Raw genomic sequence first — 16,606 nt, 5'->3', positions numbered from 1 at the left:
ATTAGAACTAATTGTACTAGTAGTCATAGAACACCCCACTTAATAGTATTCAAATAATTTTCTCTCATTTAGCATCTTAAAATGAAAGAAATATTTCTGTACTGCAAACAAAAGAGACTAGGTTGTAAAATATCTATTTTAGATTTAATTCAAATACTTCATCAAAAACTAATCAGTTAAGATAGTTACACTTGTTATGAACATTAAACTAAATTAACCCACAAATACTCTCTTTTTACATACACAGGCTTGCCAGTCTAATTCAATTTCACCCTGAATACTGGCAAAATCATTTAACTCTTAAAACATTTTGCTAGGACATAAAACCAACAGATACATGATCATATTTTATTTATCTTCATTAATTTTAAGAAAAAAACATAAATTGGATTTTTTCACAAACTATATGAGAAATAGATAATGTAATAATACATGACCATCTTAGCACAGTGGTTAAAAGCTCAGGCTAACCAAAAGGTTGGCAGTTTGAACCCACCAGCCACTCCTTGGAAACCCTATGGGGTAGTTCTACTCGGAATCTATGGCACATAATGACGACAAAGACAATTGTGAGAGAAGAAAATTTGCTTTCTAATGATATAGGTAAAGTAACAAATAGTGCTACATACACTTAACACAGACCTATTATAGGAAGGAATCCTTTGATGGAGTTTCTACATGGAAAAAACATTTACTATCAACATCGTCATTTCTTTCCTACACTTACTCCACTTTGGTTTGGGTTTATCTTCCATGGGGTAAATAGGAAAAAATTTTTGCTATTTCTTTTCTTAGAAGAGAAAGACCAATTCTATGAAGCCTAGGATAGACGGAGTCTTGGTTTACTGCTGAGATAACCTTGGTCCGAGAGATGCAATCTATGGAGGCTTTTGAGTGACTGCGGAACTGTTGCTAAGCACAGGCCCTAGAGTCTGGCTGAGAATTTCACTGACATTTTACTTAGCATAATAATGGTAACAGTTCTTTGTATGGTAATGTATATAATTGTAGCATAGTTGAAATTTATAGTTGAATTTCTTTGACTATTTCATTTCACCCTACTTTGTGAATTAGGCAGGACAATTCTGAGATGAAGAAATTATTGTTGCTGTTTTTGTTAACTACAACAACATATGGAGCCCTTATGAGCATTTTCTATGTACTACATTCTGTTTTAAGCATTTTATAAACATCAAATAATTTAACTTTCTATAAGGTAGGTTATTCTTTTTAGTTCCATTTTACAGATGAGGAAACTGAAGCACAGAGAGGTTATACAATTTTCTATGATTGGAAAGCTTGTAAAGGATAGAGTTCATACTCAAGTCTAACCAGCCTGACTCTAGAGCCCAACTTCTTAACCACTACTACTTGAAAATTTTTAATGTAAAACTATCTCAAATCATTTTATTTGTATTAATATAATGTGCAATATACAAAAGAGTCCTTGAGTTCCTTCTGCTCATATTCACATTTTGATACCTAGAAACTAAAGAATAAAATATGTAATAACAAATAATTATAAGGAGCATTACTTTTACCTGCTTAGACCTATTTTAGTGATATATATAAAGGGTATCACCCATATTCTTAGATGGCTGATAGAAGTTTGAAAGAATGTTCTAATGTAGGATTAAAAGCACAATAATACTCAAATATTATACTCAGTCATAACTGAAAGTAGAACAAGGTCCACAATGAGGCAAACAAAAGTAGTTCCAATCTCCTACCATGAATACACTTTCTTGTTAATGCCAAGAGTAGATAGACAAGATGGTTCCATGGCAGTTTCTGTCTTAAATAAGCTATACAAACAACAAGTCTGTTTCAATCTTTACCAATTTATAAGATCCATTCTCAAAGAATTTCTGTCCAATTTTTATGTCAAAATGAATAACCTCGTTTCACAAGGAAAGTAAACTTCTAAAATTATTAGCATACTACCTATCAATTTTCATAAGGTATTCTTAAGAATTCCTTTGTCTTTACAATGTCACATGTCACTATACTTTATAGTAATTACTTGTTTAATGTTTACCTTTCTTGTCAGATTATAAACCAGGGGTCATATCAGTCTATTCAAGAATATGTCCCCAGGGCCTACTGTAGTGCCCAATGTATAGCAGGTTCTCAATAAGAATTCACAAAATGAATGAATGGGATTTGCTTTTCTATATCTTGTTTATTCAGTAAGGACCCCACCATAAGTAGCAGCTTAATATTGCTAGTACTATTTACTTCATATAAATTTTTATATATTAATATCATGGTGATTAATTGTTATTATTACTACATTAACTTTTAAAGATACACTACAAATTCCTTCAAGTAAATCACAGTGATTTGTATCAGCAAGAATCCTTTTTTCTCAAACTGTTGAAGATCCTTAAGTTTGAATTGATCTTGGAAGTCACCCCATTTTATTTTCCACATTAAAAGGTTCTTCCTTATAAAAACATTTTTCTTCTCACAACCATAAATAGCTTTTATTACAAATTTATTGTCTCATTCAAATTCCCAATCCCATACCACTGTTAGTCCCAGCTTAGCCTCAGCATTAGAGCAGCAGCCGTTATACTGCATTTGTACATGCATGCAATCAGATGCTGCATTATCTGCTACACTGAAAGGTAATATAGTTAAACATTAATGAATAGTAGGAGACTTTTGTTTGCTTAGAAACAAAAGTAATTTTTAATTCACTTCAGTAAAAGAAATGCTATGCACCACCCTCCACCTGGGATATTTAGGTTTAGGTTTAGGTAGCTACGTGTTTTTAGTGTCTTCAAGTGGCTACATGCGTAATGTTCTACTTGACATCATAGACTAATAAAAGCTAAGGATCAAAAAAACCAAAAATCTGTTGCTATCGAGTTAATTCCAACTCATAGTGATCCTACAGGACAGAGAAGAGCTGCCCCAGAAAATTTCCAAGGAACAGCTGGTGGATTTGAGCTGCAGACCTTTTGGTTAGCAGCCAGGCTCTTAACACTGTAACCACCAGGGCTCCCTAGGACCAAAAGGGGCTGTCGAAGAAAACTGAACGTCATAGGCAATTACCCAGCAAGGAATATTTTCGTCAAGACACTCCTTGATAGAATGTACAGGAAAGACATCTTCCTCACAGCATTGACGAGAGCTACCTAGAGATGACCTGCTTCAAGATCTTTAAATTAGAATATCTGACAGTCACCGTGGTGACCTGCAGTCCCCGAGTGGTGTGAACAGTGTACAACTACTAGCCGAAAGTTTGACTGTTCACACCCACCCAGAGATGCCTTGCAAGACAGGCCTGGCAATCTACTTCTGAAAGGTCACAGCCTTGAAAACCCTATGGAGCAGTTCTACTCTAACACACATGGGGTCGCCGTAAATTGGAATCCAACAACAATAGGAAAAAGAACAAATTCAGAAGTCACCGCAGAGATTAACGTCAACATAATATTTTTGAGGAAAAAGTTAACAAATGACCTAATTTGGATTTTGCCACTTGAAAAAGATTTATACTTAGCTCATATTTTAAATAGCTTACATATTTCAATAGCAAACTAGGGTAAGATTATTTCTATTTTAAAAGTAAACTTTTCTAATTTTAGTTTCATGCTAGATTATATGCTCTGACTCAATTCATTTATACTATCAGCTGAATAAAGAAAACCCAGTGCCGTCAAGTCGATTCCGACTCCTAGCAACCCTATAGGACAGAGGAGAACTGCCCCATAGAGTTTCCAAGGAGCGCCTGGCGGATTTGAACTGCCGACCCTTTGGTTAGCAGCCATAGCACTTACCCACTACGCCGCCAGGGTTTCCAAATAAAGAAAAGCTAGTCTTTAATGTCTTTTTTTTTTTTTTGGTTTTTTTTTTTTTTTTTTAGTCTTTAATGAGAGTTTTTAAAAATGCCAATGAATCTAACATGTAAAAATGACTAACTTCCTTATTTTTCAAACATTCCTAGTGATTTTCCTTAGACCAGATTCTCTGTGTCCAACAGAAAAAGTGTAAGCGTGTAGGCATCTAAAAGTTCTATCATTTTATTTTTCAAAATTTAATAAATATATATGTTTTAGAATAAAATTATAAAAAAGAGTTTAAGAGGTTTGATTTAAAATGAAGCCTAGAATGAAACCTGTATTTTACAGTCATTTTTTTTTTTTTAAAAAAAGGGATAAAAGTTGATTTAAGGAGATCACATTACCACTGAAAAATGTCTGCATGTAACATCTTTCAGTGATATAAAATGAGTGACAAATAAACCCCTGAATTGGCTTGGTATTAGAATGGAATGGTTACTGCAGAAAGGACAGCAGTGATTTTATGGTGGATATCCTTTAATTAACTTAAATCCAGTTAAAGAAATCAGGGTCCTCATTCACTGCTTTCCTTCCTGAGATGTTCAAGGATCACATAAGAACTCCTCTCCTGTAAGTGAAATTTTCACATAACAATGCTCCTTTGACCAAGCTTTGTTTTTAATTCTTAAGAAATCTAAGAAAATAGCCTAAAGCAAAAAAGATAAATATGTTGCCATCGAACAGATCCTGACTCATAGCAATGGTAAAGGAGAGAGCAGAACCACCCTACAGGGTTTCGAAGCAGTGGCGGTGGATTTGAACTGCCGACCTTTTCAATAGCAGCCGAATGTCTAACCACAGTGCCACCAGGGCTCCAGAAAATAGCCTAGCAACATAAGGATTTTATTTTCTCCATGCTTAGAATTTAGTCTTTCTACATGCCTCGACAGAAGATACTCATTTAAAAGAATTATAAACTTAAACATTTCATAATACAAGTTACCAATTCACTTTAAAAAATAAACTTACAGAATGTGTGGATTCTGTGCCTTACTTACTTATATACCAACCCTATTGCTTCTATTCTCATATTAACTTATACTCTTCCATATGTACTGGTCACAGTTGCAATTTTACATTTGTCTGTTAATTATTTCATTCAAGTTTGTCTCTCCATCTACACTGGAAGTTCAAGAGAAGTTAGGATATAGCTGTGTTTTTACTTGTGCCATTTTGTCCTCAGCTCCTAGCTGAATGGACAGATAATCTCCAAAATCTGAATTATTGGATAGATGGACTGGAGCACAGACATTGCCATCTAAAGTACTTAGTTCCTTGTCAACATTTTGAATGCTTACATGATGACAGATGCTGTGCTATGTGCCTGTCACATATGCTATTCCTGATTTGTTTGTTATGAAGCTCTAGGAAACAGCTAAGAATGTGGCCAGATTCAATTAACATTATTTTGATATCTTTAATTAGAACAAAAGAAATTACTCAAATTATGTCAATCTCAAAAATTGTAAGTCTGACAACAGAACTGTCAATAGAATCACCATCTATTATTATTAATATGCTGATCTTCATCAGCCATTATCCAGTCATCACAAAGCTACTTTGTCTATGGAGACCCTAGAGAAAAACTCTGAAAAACACTGATTTTAGATTTCATCACTTATATATTACTCTCCCTACTACTGTCCAAAGTTAACATAACCAATTATCGATCTAGTAAGACACAGATGTCAAATAAGGGCATACTATAAAAGCCAAACAGATTCAGAATATAAATATAAGATTAAGGTTATTTGAAGCATACAAGAATGTAGCCAAATTGCCTGGCTCTGGGAATTATGTTCCCAGTACAAACATATGTAAAGCAGAGCATAGATGTCTGATTTTATTACCAAAATCTGATAATGTGCAAATTATGAGCACTGTTATTCTACTTGAGAGTGAATATAAAAATACCATTAATGAAAAAAATACCATTAATACTTTAAGAATTTAATACTTGCCACAGAGCATAGTGGCAATGATACATTTTTTAAAGATCTAATGTAAAACTAAGAGATTTTTATTATATGATATTCTATGTCTTTCTGTCCTCCTCCTCTCTATCATTTTACAGTGGAAGTAAAAAACAAAACAGAGTTCAACAGACTACTTTATGGCAAAATTTATAACAGTTACATCTTTAAGAAGCATCTATGAAACTGAACAGGTTAAATTCAGTTTGGTATAAATTTTATTTTAAAGTTAAACTTTACTCAAGCAATATTTATAATACTGTTAATTTTAAAAGATAATTGGCTACAGTAGAACTACAAACAATGAATCTGTTAAACTGGATGTCGACTGTGTAACTAACTTTTTGCACTTTTAGTACTATTTTCTTATTGACATTGAGTATACAAAATTTCTTATCTATAAAAACACATACTTTGCATTTATTTCATTCTAAAAATGCAAGACATAAATTCAAACATTTAGCATTAATTATGTTCTAGATTTTAAAAAGCTCTAAAATTTTAATTCAAATATAATAACTGGTATGTTGTACACACATACACATTATAGTTAAAATGAAAGCTCTTACCATTGATTTCCTTTTGATAGTCACTCCATTAGTCTTTCTTGATAGGGCCTTCCTATGTCAAGCAGACAGTAGCCAAACCACAAAATGGCATTTGGATGCTCACGTCTTCAGACAGGAGTTTTCGGCCAATTGCCAGTTGAAAATTTAAACTGAAAACTAAATTACCCAAACTTTATTAAGTTGTTCCTATGCTCACCAACTGATAACGAACAATGACTTTAAACTGGAAAATAAAGTGGCCGACTACTGATTTACCTCCTTTCAAGCAGTCATAACATTGTTTGAAAATAAATGCTACAACCAGAAAAAAAAAATTCTCTAAAATCTTAATACTTTCAGAGAACAGTTTTAAGTAAACTTTAACTCCCTCCCCCAAAAAGTTCACTCAATTACGGTGCAATCCAAATTAGCACATGATGAAGATGGTTATCTATTCAATGATGTATCACATATTACAGAGTGACAAATTTAAATTCTGTTAAACGCTGACTCTACCTAAACACTAGCTGTAATATTTGGACCCACTTTAAGTATCACCTATATTCATAAAATATTAATGAAATCGTCAACTACTTATAATAGTACATACCATCAAGAACTTAAAAGTTACAATGAAGAGACATATCCCCGCCTGCAAACATCATTCTTCATTTAGAGAAGGCAAAATTGATGGTTACCATATTCTAATTATAGTGTACAAATGACTCAGCCTCTTTTCTCTACTATTTTGTGCTGTTTTCTCTCTTAATCATGATTAATTTGTAGAGCCTGATAATTATGTACAAATTTTGACCGTTAGGCTTTATGATTGTTGAGTTGTTCAATATGTTTTGATGCTCCTCAGATATTAGACATATTAAATTGTTCCCAAATGTTAAGATGCACCTCAGAGCCCTAATATCATTTCTGCCCAGGTATAAGCTCATTTCAGCAGTTATTATTTATCCCAACAGTTTCAGTCTTTAATATATGTGCAATAAAGCTAGAAGGAAAACATGTCCTTACCTAAGGCATCATGCTTACTATTGATTAAAAATTGTTTCTAATGTCAACTATAACAGATCAAAAATTAAACGCACATAACTAGACAGCTATGTAAGACGCAGATAATTCAGATTTCTAAATATAACATGTACTCCAAATTCTCACGCTCGCTCCCTCCTCTCTTCTGTCTCTCCCAATCTCTCTCTCTCTCACGTACACACACAGAGACATGCATGTATGTACAAGCACATGCATATCTATCCAACTTACACCCTATCTTGACACGGGCGTTCCCCTATTAACAACCTGAGACAAAGATGTAACGGACAACTTAAGCTGAATAACCAACTTAGAGTTAAATCAAGAGAAAATGACTTCAGAAACAAAGCCTAGGTTTAATAAAACTGCTATGTCTTTGAGTTAATCAGAATGACCCCAGTCTGATATCCTAGAAACAGGCTTATTCCGTTCTACTCAATAATTTTAATCCAAAATCCTCAAGAGCAATAACATTTAGAAACTATTCAGAAACTAACAGAGCTCTCTCTTGGGTGCTATGAGATATAAAGGAAAGTTTCAGCTTCTTTCTGAAGGAGTTTATAATCTAAAACTTGACACAGGAAGAAGCAGCAGCAGATGAAGACACATGAATGGCTAGGTTCCTGAGAGAAGCACTACTAAGACATTCAGTCACCTGAACAGGTTGTCACATGTGGAGCTGATGTGAGACTTTATATAAAGAATCATGTTTTAAACTTAGGAAACATACAACCACTTTATTTTTATTCAGCCTGATGAAACCCACAAAGCAAAAAGTCATTAAATACAGACTCTATGGCTATGGCAGTATTGGTGTCCTTACTCTGGAAGATTACAGATAAATTCCTTAGCCAAATGAAATCACAGAACATGTAGATATTTTAAAAATCAGGTTTTCCATATGAGAAGTAATTCTAAATTTGTCCACATCACTCATCCTAAAGATTCCTAACACCATCGTGGCAGTAATTTAATTTTTAATATGGTAGAGATAATCCTGAAAAGTCACTATTAGATTAACAAAATCATGAATCAAAAAGCCTAGAACTATTCTCTAAGTGTGGATAATGTTACCAATAACAGACCTACACAACAAAGCTAGTTTCACATTTCAGCAGATGACAAATGAATGGCAAGTGACTTGTCAATATGTGTGTTTATGCATAATCTTAAATAGATTCTACTAATCCTCTTATAAGAGTTGTACAATTAAATGCTACCCCTCATCTTACAAATGAAGGAACAGGTCCAGTAATATGACGGTATTTGCCTACAGTCACAAAGCAGTAAAATCAAGACCCCTTAAGATAACATGTGCTTCTTTTACTGTAACCAAGGAAAAAAACAGTTATGCCTCAGAATGAGATACACTTTGATGAGGAAAATTTCAACTTTTCAACTCCATGCTAAATCTCAAACATTCACATAATCAATCCCAAGGAATGCAAAGAGCCAATTCATAAATCTGTATGATTAAGTCTGATACCAACCCTTTTTATGCTACCAAGCATCTAAGTCTTGCACCTAACTTTCATTATGAACTTGAGGCTGAGGAATATATAAAATTTTATCAAAACTCTCTGTAAAGCAAAAAGGCAGTTCACTAGAATTTGTCATGGCATCACATCTGTTTTTCTTTCACTTTCTACCCCAAAAAAGTTCACTTTCTAGAGTCCAATTTTATCCAGTTTTTTACAGGATTATCTAACAATTGAAGCATGCCACATGGATAGTATGAGAAATAAAGTCTTATATTAATTCCTACAGGTCATATAACTCATCCCAATTATATAAATGGGCAGCAAAAGAAGTTGTGAAAATTTTAAAATGGAAACTATAAAAAGAAACAGTCAAAATAGTGACTCAAGTTTAGGTATAAGGAATAAAGTTAGTCACTAACTCAATTTCGATTCCACTGTTTATTTGAAATCACAATTCATGTTTCCAGTAAACATTGTTTTTAGTTCAACTGGTCTCTAAAGCCAGAACTCACATAAACATCTAAAATCATTCGCCAAAACTCCTGAACAAGCAATGAGGCTAAACGAGTTAGTTCCACCCAGTCCCCATCACCACTACCTTCACCCTCCACCCCACTTTCTAGAGTCTATGAACCAAAAGGGCATAAAGTACTCTTATTTATTATTAAAAACAGAATAAATATTTTGACACATACGACCAAGATTTATCTCTGGTTGTTAAAACAAAAAATACATGTTTAAGAAGTTGTACTTATATTCCATCTGGTCACAAAGTAACATCTAAAAAAAGATAATAGATTGACAGATGCCAAAAACAAAAACCAAACCCCTGTCATCAAGTCAGTTCTGACTCACGGTCCCGTGTGCGTCAGAGCAGAACTGCACTCCCAAGAGCTTTCAGTGGCTGTGAGCTTACGGACGTGGATTGCCAGGCCTTTCTTCTGTGGCACCACTGGGTGGGTTTGAACCACCAACTTTTCAGTTAGTACCATATTTTTACACAAATAATGCAAACATTACTCGTTTTTTGCCAACTGTGCAACTTTTCTCCCCCCGCCCCAGCTATTTTTGTAAGCGTGCTATTCCACCAGTTATACGTATAGGTACATTATTTGCAAAAAAATACGGTAGTCGAGTGCAAACCATCTGCACCATTCAGGGACCTAAACAAATACATACAATAAAAGGCAGTCTTCCCCAAATCATGTAAGTTTATTAGAAATGTAATATTTTAAAGTTTTCCTCAATATGCTAAGTTAGTGCGAGTGAGTACGTGTGTGTGTGTGTGTTGTGTAATCAAGAGTTGTGATAGGCTTCCTGAAAGCAGAAGAGGATATCTATATTTAGGTCTTAGTTGCTGAAGTATTCTATGTGGAGTTAGCATACTGATATGCCAATTTATGTAAGAAGAAACAGCTTACATTCACATTACTCACAGCGATTCTTTAGAAAGTGGTATTTTGGGTTTTTTTTAATCAACCAAATCAGTATGCCTCTCATCCTTTTCATGCCTTCTTACCTTGTTTATAAGAAAGTTACTTTGGAGGCAAGTTATTTAATTTATCTCTGCTTCAGTTTCTCCATCTGCAATATGAAGATAATAAAAGAATCTTACCACATAGGCTTGTTGTGCACATTAGGTAAGCTGACAGCTATAAATTGCCTAGAAGAGTGCACCCGGCAAAGAGTAAGACTTCAAAAGCAGAGCTATCACAATCATTATCATCATCACTACCACCACCAACCAGCACCGCCTGCCACTTTTCATAAGCAGCTCAGGTGATTTTCACTAAAAATGCAGATTCCTGGGTCACACTCCCAGAGATTCTGACTGAACATCAGACCAAAGTTTGAAAATACTGATTTAAAGAGAAAGGAAGTAGACAAAAATACAAGAAACTGTTAGGACCAATACGACCTTATGAATATAGTAACAAGAAACAAAATATTTTAAAAGTTTTATTTCCTTCTCCAAAGCACAAATACTCTGTCCCCTAGTCATTTTCCAAGGACCCAACTATGCAGAGCTGAAGAAGCTTACACACTTCATTTCTTCTTGGGTAAATACTAGCTAACAATTTTACACAAAACTTTTCCGAACAAAGCAATTATGAAATATTTGAGCACTCACTATATGTAGCATACTCTGCTAAGTGTTAAAGTAGATAGAAGCACTAGACATGAAACTCTACTTCCAAAAACCCTGGAATCTCATTGGGAAAATAACCTCCCACCTTCCAAGTATCACTAAAGTCTTGTTTCAGCTCCATGAGCAGAATGAGTTAGGAGCTCAGAAAGGTGATTTCAGTTAGGGGCGACAGGAAAGGCTTCACAGAAGGGACAAGATCTTTGCTGGACTTTAACTTAGAAACCCTATGCGGCAGTTCTACTCTGTCCAGTAGGTCACTATGAGTTAGACTCAACTCGATGGCAACAGGTTTTTGCTTAACTAAGATTTGTATCAGTAGAGAGAAACTGCATTTCAGAAAATAGTGTGAGTAGAAAGCAGAAACATGGAAGTGGGAATGTACTATGGATATTTCCAGACACTACATACACTGCATGTTTGCCAGCTCTGGAGAGGATGATCGGTATCACTTTGTTCAAAAACCAAATCAGTACTTTAGGAAGATTGTTTTGGCAGTGGTATACATAAATTGGGGAGTGTTTTAATAGTCTAACCCTGGCTCTGAAAACAGACATAGACAATAATTTAAAGGGTTATTAATCAATTGGTTGTGAGGAACAAAACAGGTATCAAAGATGAATTAAATTTCAAGCCTGTTTTCTGGCAACTTTCCATCCTGCCCTGGGTACATTCAGGATAGCAGGCAGAAGAAGCTGTCAAACAGTGAGCTTACGAATGATCAGAGAGAGCTTCAAGTAGGGGAGGAGGAATAACTGGTGGCAGCAAAAGTAAAGAACAGTTTGAGCAAAGACTTGGAAGTAGGAAATTATCCTCCAGTCAAATAGTTCTCTTTTGCTAGAGCCAAACAACCCACAATTACCTTTTTTTAATGATACTTCAAAAGGCCTTAAAGTTGTTACTGAGGAAGAAAGAAAAGACAAAACTATTTAATGCAAAGAATTTCCATAAATGATAATTATTTGGAGTTTAAAGATTAAATAATGTTACTTATGTTTAGTAGGACATACAAATCTATTTAATACACTTCACAATGTAAATTAAGTAAACCTCTGACAAAAAAGATCAACAATAATACTTTGCAATATCCAGTCACAGAAACATGTCAAGTACTTGTGTACAAATCTCAATAATAAACAGTGCTAATTTCCTTGGTTTGGAAGTGAGAATTCTTGCTTTGTCAGACTGGAATTCACCTGAAATTTCGTATTATTCTTAAACATATGAAAATTTCAAATAACAGGCATATCTATTGTGTTCATTTACCACCACCACCACCACCGCCCCCCCCCCAATTTTTAAATGTTTTTCAACAGGCAATTCTTCTAGAATTCCATTATATCACACACATAAACCTTCCCAATCAAGTAATTCCTATTACCATGAAACAGTTCCTTAAAGGCCGAAACCATCTTTTTATTTAATTTTTAAAAAATTTTTCACTGTGCTTTAAGTAAAAGTTTACAGATCAAGTCAGTCTCTCACACGAAAACTTACACACACCTTGCTACATACTCCCAGTTGCTCTCCTCCCCCTAATGAGACAGCCCGCTCTCTCCCTCCACTGTCTCTTTTCATGTCCATTTCTCCACCTTCTAACCCCCACTTACCCTCTCATCTCCCCTCCAGGCAGGAGATGCCAACATAGTCTCAAATGTCCACCTGATAGAAGAAGCTCTCTCTTCATTAGCGTCCCTCTCCAACCCATTGTCCACTCCAATTCCTGTCTTAAGAGTGGGCTTTGGGAATGGTCCCTGTCCTGGGCCAACTGAAGGTCTGGGGGCCATGACCACCGGGGTCCTTCTAGTCTCAGTCAGACCATTAAGTCTGGTCTGTTTTTTTTTTTTGTTTGTTTGTTTATGAGAATTTGGGGTCTGCATCCCACTGCTTTCCTGCTCCCTCAGGGGTTCTATCAGGACACTCATCAGTTGTAGCCAGGCACCATCTAGCTCTTCCCATCTCAGGCTGATGTAGTCTTTGGTTTATGTGGCCCTTTCTGTCTGTTGGGCTCATAATTACTTTGTGTCCTTGGTGTTCTTCATTCTCCTTTGATCCAGGTGGGTTGAAAACAATTGATGTGTCTTAGATGGCCACTTGCTACCATTTAAGAACCCAGATGCCTCTCTCCAAGGTAGGATGCAGAATATTTTAATAGATTTTCTTATGCCAATTGACTTAGATGTCCCCTGAAACCATGGTCCCCAAACCACTGCCCCTCCTACGCTGGCCTTCAAAGCATTCAGTTTATTCTAGAAACTTCTTTGCTTTTGGTTTAGTCCAGTTCTGCTGACATTGCCTAAATTGTGTGTTTATCTTTCCCGGGGCCTAAAGTAGTTCTTATCTACTATCTAATTAGTGAATACCTCTCTCCCACCCTCCCTCCCTTTCCCCTCTCGTAACCAAGAAGGAATATTTTCTTCTCTCTTTAAACTAATTCTTGAGTTCTTTACAATCGTGGTCTTACAAAACATTCGTCCGTTTGCAACTGACTCATTTCACTCAGCATAATGCCTTACAGATTCCTCCATGTTATGAAATGCTTAACAGACTCATCACTGTTCTTTATTGATGTGCAGTATTCCATTGTGTGAATATACCATAATTTATTTATCCGTTCACCTGTTGATGGGCACCTTGGTTGCTTCCATCTTTTTGCTATTGTGAACAGTACTGCAATGAACATGCGTGTGCATTTATCTGTTCATGTAAAGGCTCTTATTTCTCTAGGATACAATCCAAGGAGTGGGATTGCTGGATGGTATGGTACTTCTATTTCTAACTTTTTAAGGAAGTACCAAATCAATTTCCAAAGTGGTTGTACCATTTTACATTCCCACCAGCACTGTGTAAGTGTTCCAGTCTCTCCACAGCCTCTCCAACATTTATTGTTTTGTGTTTTTTGGATTAATGCCAGCCTTGTTACAGTGAGATGAAATCTCATTGTAGTTTTGATTTGCATTTCTCTAATGGATAATGATCGTGATCATTTCCTCACGTACCTGTTAGCTACCTGAATGTCTTCTTTAGTGAAGTGTCTGTTCATACCTTCGGCCCATTTTTAAATTGGGTTATTTGTCTTTTTGCAGTTGAGTTTTTGCAGTATCATGTACGACAAGGTGCTGATCGGAACTGTCATAGCTAAAAACTTTTTCCCAGTCTGTAGGAAGCCTTTTTACTCTTTTGGTGAAGTCTTTGGATGAGCATAGGTGTTTGATTTTTAGGAGTTCCCAATTATCTAGTTTTTCTTCTGCACTGTCAGTAATGTTTTGTATACTGTTTATGCCATGTATTACGGCTCCTAACATTGTCCCTATTTTTTTTTTCCATGATCTTTATTGTTTTAGATTTTATATTTAGGTCTTTGATCCATTTTGAGCTCTTTTTTGTGCATGGTGTGAGGTATGGGTCTTGTTTCATTTTTTTGCAGATGGATATCCAGTTATGCCAGCATCACTTGTTAAAAAGACTGTCTTTTCCCCATTTAACTGTTTTGGGGCCTTTGTCAAATATCAACTGCTCATATGCGGTTAGATTTCTGTCTGGATTCTCAATTCTGTTAAATTAGTCTATGTATCCGTTCTTGTACCAGTACCAGGCTGTTTTGACTACTGTGGCAGTATAATAGGTTCTAAAGTCAGGTAAAGTAAGGTCTCCCACTTTGCTCTTCTTTTTCAATAATGCTTTACTTATGCGGGGCCTCTTTCCCTTCCCTATGAAGTTGGTGATTTGTTTCTCCATCTCATTAAAGAATGTCATTGGAATTTGGATCAGAATTGCATTAAATGTATAGATCGCTTTTGGTAGAACAGACATTTTTTATAATGTTAAGTCTTCCTATCCATGAGCAAGGTATGTTTTTCCACTTACCTAGCTCTCTTTTGGTTTCTTGCAGCAGTGTCTTGTAGTTTTCTTCAAATAGGTCTTTTATGTCTCAGGTTATATTTATTCCTAAGTATTTTATTCTCTTGGGGGCTATTGTAAATGGCATTGATTTGGTGATTTTCTCTTCGATGTTCTTTTTGTTGGTGTAGAGGAATTCAACTGATTTTTGTATGTTTATCTTGTATCCTGATAATCTGCTGAACTCTTCTTTTAGTTTCAGTAATTTTCTTGAGGATTCCTTAGGGTTTTCTGTGTATAAGATAATGTCGTCTGCAAATAGACATACTTTTACTTCTTCCTTGCCAATCAGGATACTCTTTATTTCTTTATAGCCTAATTGCTCTGGCTAGGACCTCCAGCACACTGCTGAATAAGAGCGGTGATAAAGGGCATCCTTCTCTGGTTCCCGATAGCGAAGGGAATGCTTTCAGGCTCTCTCCAGTTAGAATGATGTTGAGTGTTGGCTTTGTATAAAAAATACCCTTTATTACGTTGAGGAATTTTCCTTCTATTCCTATTTTGCTGAGACTTTTTATCATGACCAGGTGTTGGGCTTTGTCAAATGCCTTTTCTGTATCGATTGATAAAATCATGTGATTTTTGTCTTCTGTTTTATTTATGTGATAAAAAAAAAAAAGATGGATTACATTAATTGTTTTTCTAATATTGAACCATCCCTGCATGCCTGGTATGAATCCTACTTGGTCATGGTGAATTCTTTTTTTGATATGTTGTTGAATTTAATTGGCTAGAATTTTGTTGAGGATTTTTGCATCTAAGTTCATGAGGGATAAAAAAAAAAAAAACAGAAAACTGTAATTTTCTTTTTTTGTGGTGTGTTTATCTGGTTTTGGTATCAGGTATATGGTGGCTTCACAGAATGAGTTTGGTAGTATTCCGTCCTTTTCTATGCTCTGAAATACCTTTACTAGTAGTGGTATTAACTCTTCTCTGAAAGTCTGGTAGAACTCTGCAATGAAGCTGTCCAGGTGAGGGTTTTTTTTGTTGGGAGTTTTTCGATTAACTTTTCAATTTCTTCTTATATTACGGGTCTATTTAGTTGTTCTACCTCTGTTTGTGTTATTTTAGGTAGGTAGTATGTTTCTAGGAATTCATCCATTTCTTGTAGGTTTTCACATTTGTTCGACTATAATTTTTCATAGTAGTCTGATATGATTCTTTTAATTTCAGTTGGGTCTGTTGTAATATCGCCCCTCTCATTTCTTATTTGGGTTATTTGCTTCCTCTCCTATTTTTCTTTTGTCAGTTTGGCCATTAGTTTATCAATTTTGTTGATTTTTTCAAAAAACCAGCTTTTGGTCTTGTTAACTCTTTCAATTGTTTTTCTGTTTTCTATTTCATTTAGCTCAGCTCTAGTTTTTATTAGTTGTTTTCTTCCGGTGCCCGTGGGTCTCTTTTGTTGCTCTCTTTCTATCTGTTCAAGTTGTAGGGATAATTATCTCATTTTGGCCCTTTCTTTTTTTTGTATATGTGCATTTATTGATATAAATTGACCTCTGAGCACTGGTTTTGCTGTGTCCCAAAGGTTCTGATAGGAAGTGTTTTCATTCTCATTGGATTCTATGAATTTCTTTACTCCATCCTTAATATCTTCTATAATCCAGTCTTTTATGAGTAGGGCATTGTTCAGTTTCCAAGTGTTTGATTTCTTTTCCCTGCT

The 16,606-nt window shown here is 35.2% G+C and overlaps 1 protein-coding gene across 2 annotated transcripts in view; it reads right to left on the bottom strand.

The window, feature by feature from the left end:
• Positions 1-16,606, bottom strand: part of ZEB1 (zinc finger E-box binding homeobox 1) — a 225,937-nt gene that overhangs the window by 157,504 nt on the left and 51,827 nt on the right. Inside the window, exons 1-3 of one of the 2 annotated variants that reach the window (XM_064285050.1) lie at positions 11,906-13,387; positions 10,417-10,481; positions 6,394-6,549 (exon numbers count right to left, since the gene is read on the bottom strand). The exons of the other annotated variant lie outside the window; for it this stretch is intronic. The gene's annotated coding sequence lies outside the window, so the exon portion shown is untranslated. Of the gene's footprint in view, positions 1-6,393; positions 6,550-10,416; positions 10,482-11,905; positions 13,388-16,606 lie in introns of those variants that run through there. 2 annotated transcript variants of the gene reach the window in all.

The sequence above is a fragment of the Loxodonta africana genome, chromosome 4 (genome assembly GCF_030014295.1).
Source record: "Loxodonta africana isolate mLoxAfr1 chromosome 4, mLoxAfr1.hap2, whole genome shotgun sequence".
Taxonomy (NCBI): Eukaryota; Metazoa; Chordata; class Mammalia; order Proboscidea; family Elephantidae; genus Loxodonta; species Loxodonta africana.
The sequence above is the reverse complement of the archived record's forward strand: the minus strand, read 5'-3'. Positions and strand labels throughout refer to the sequence as shown.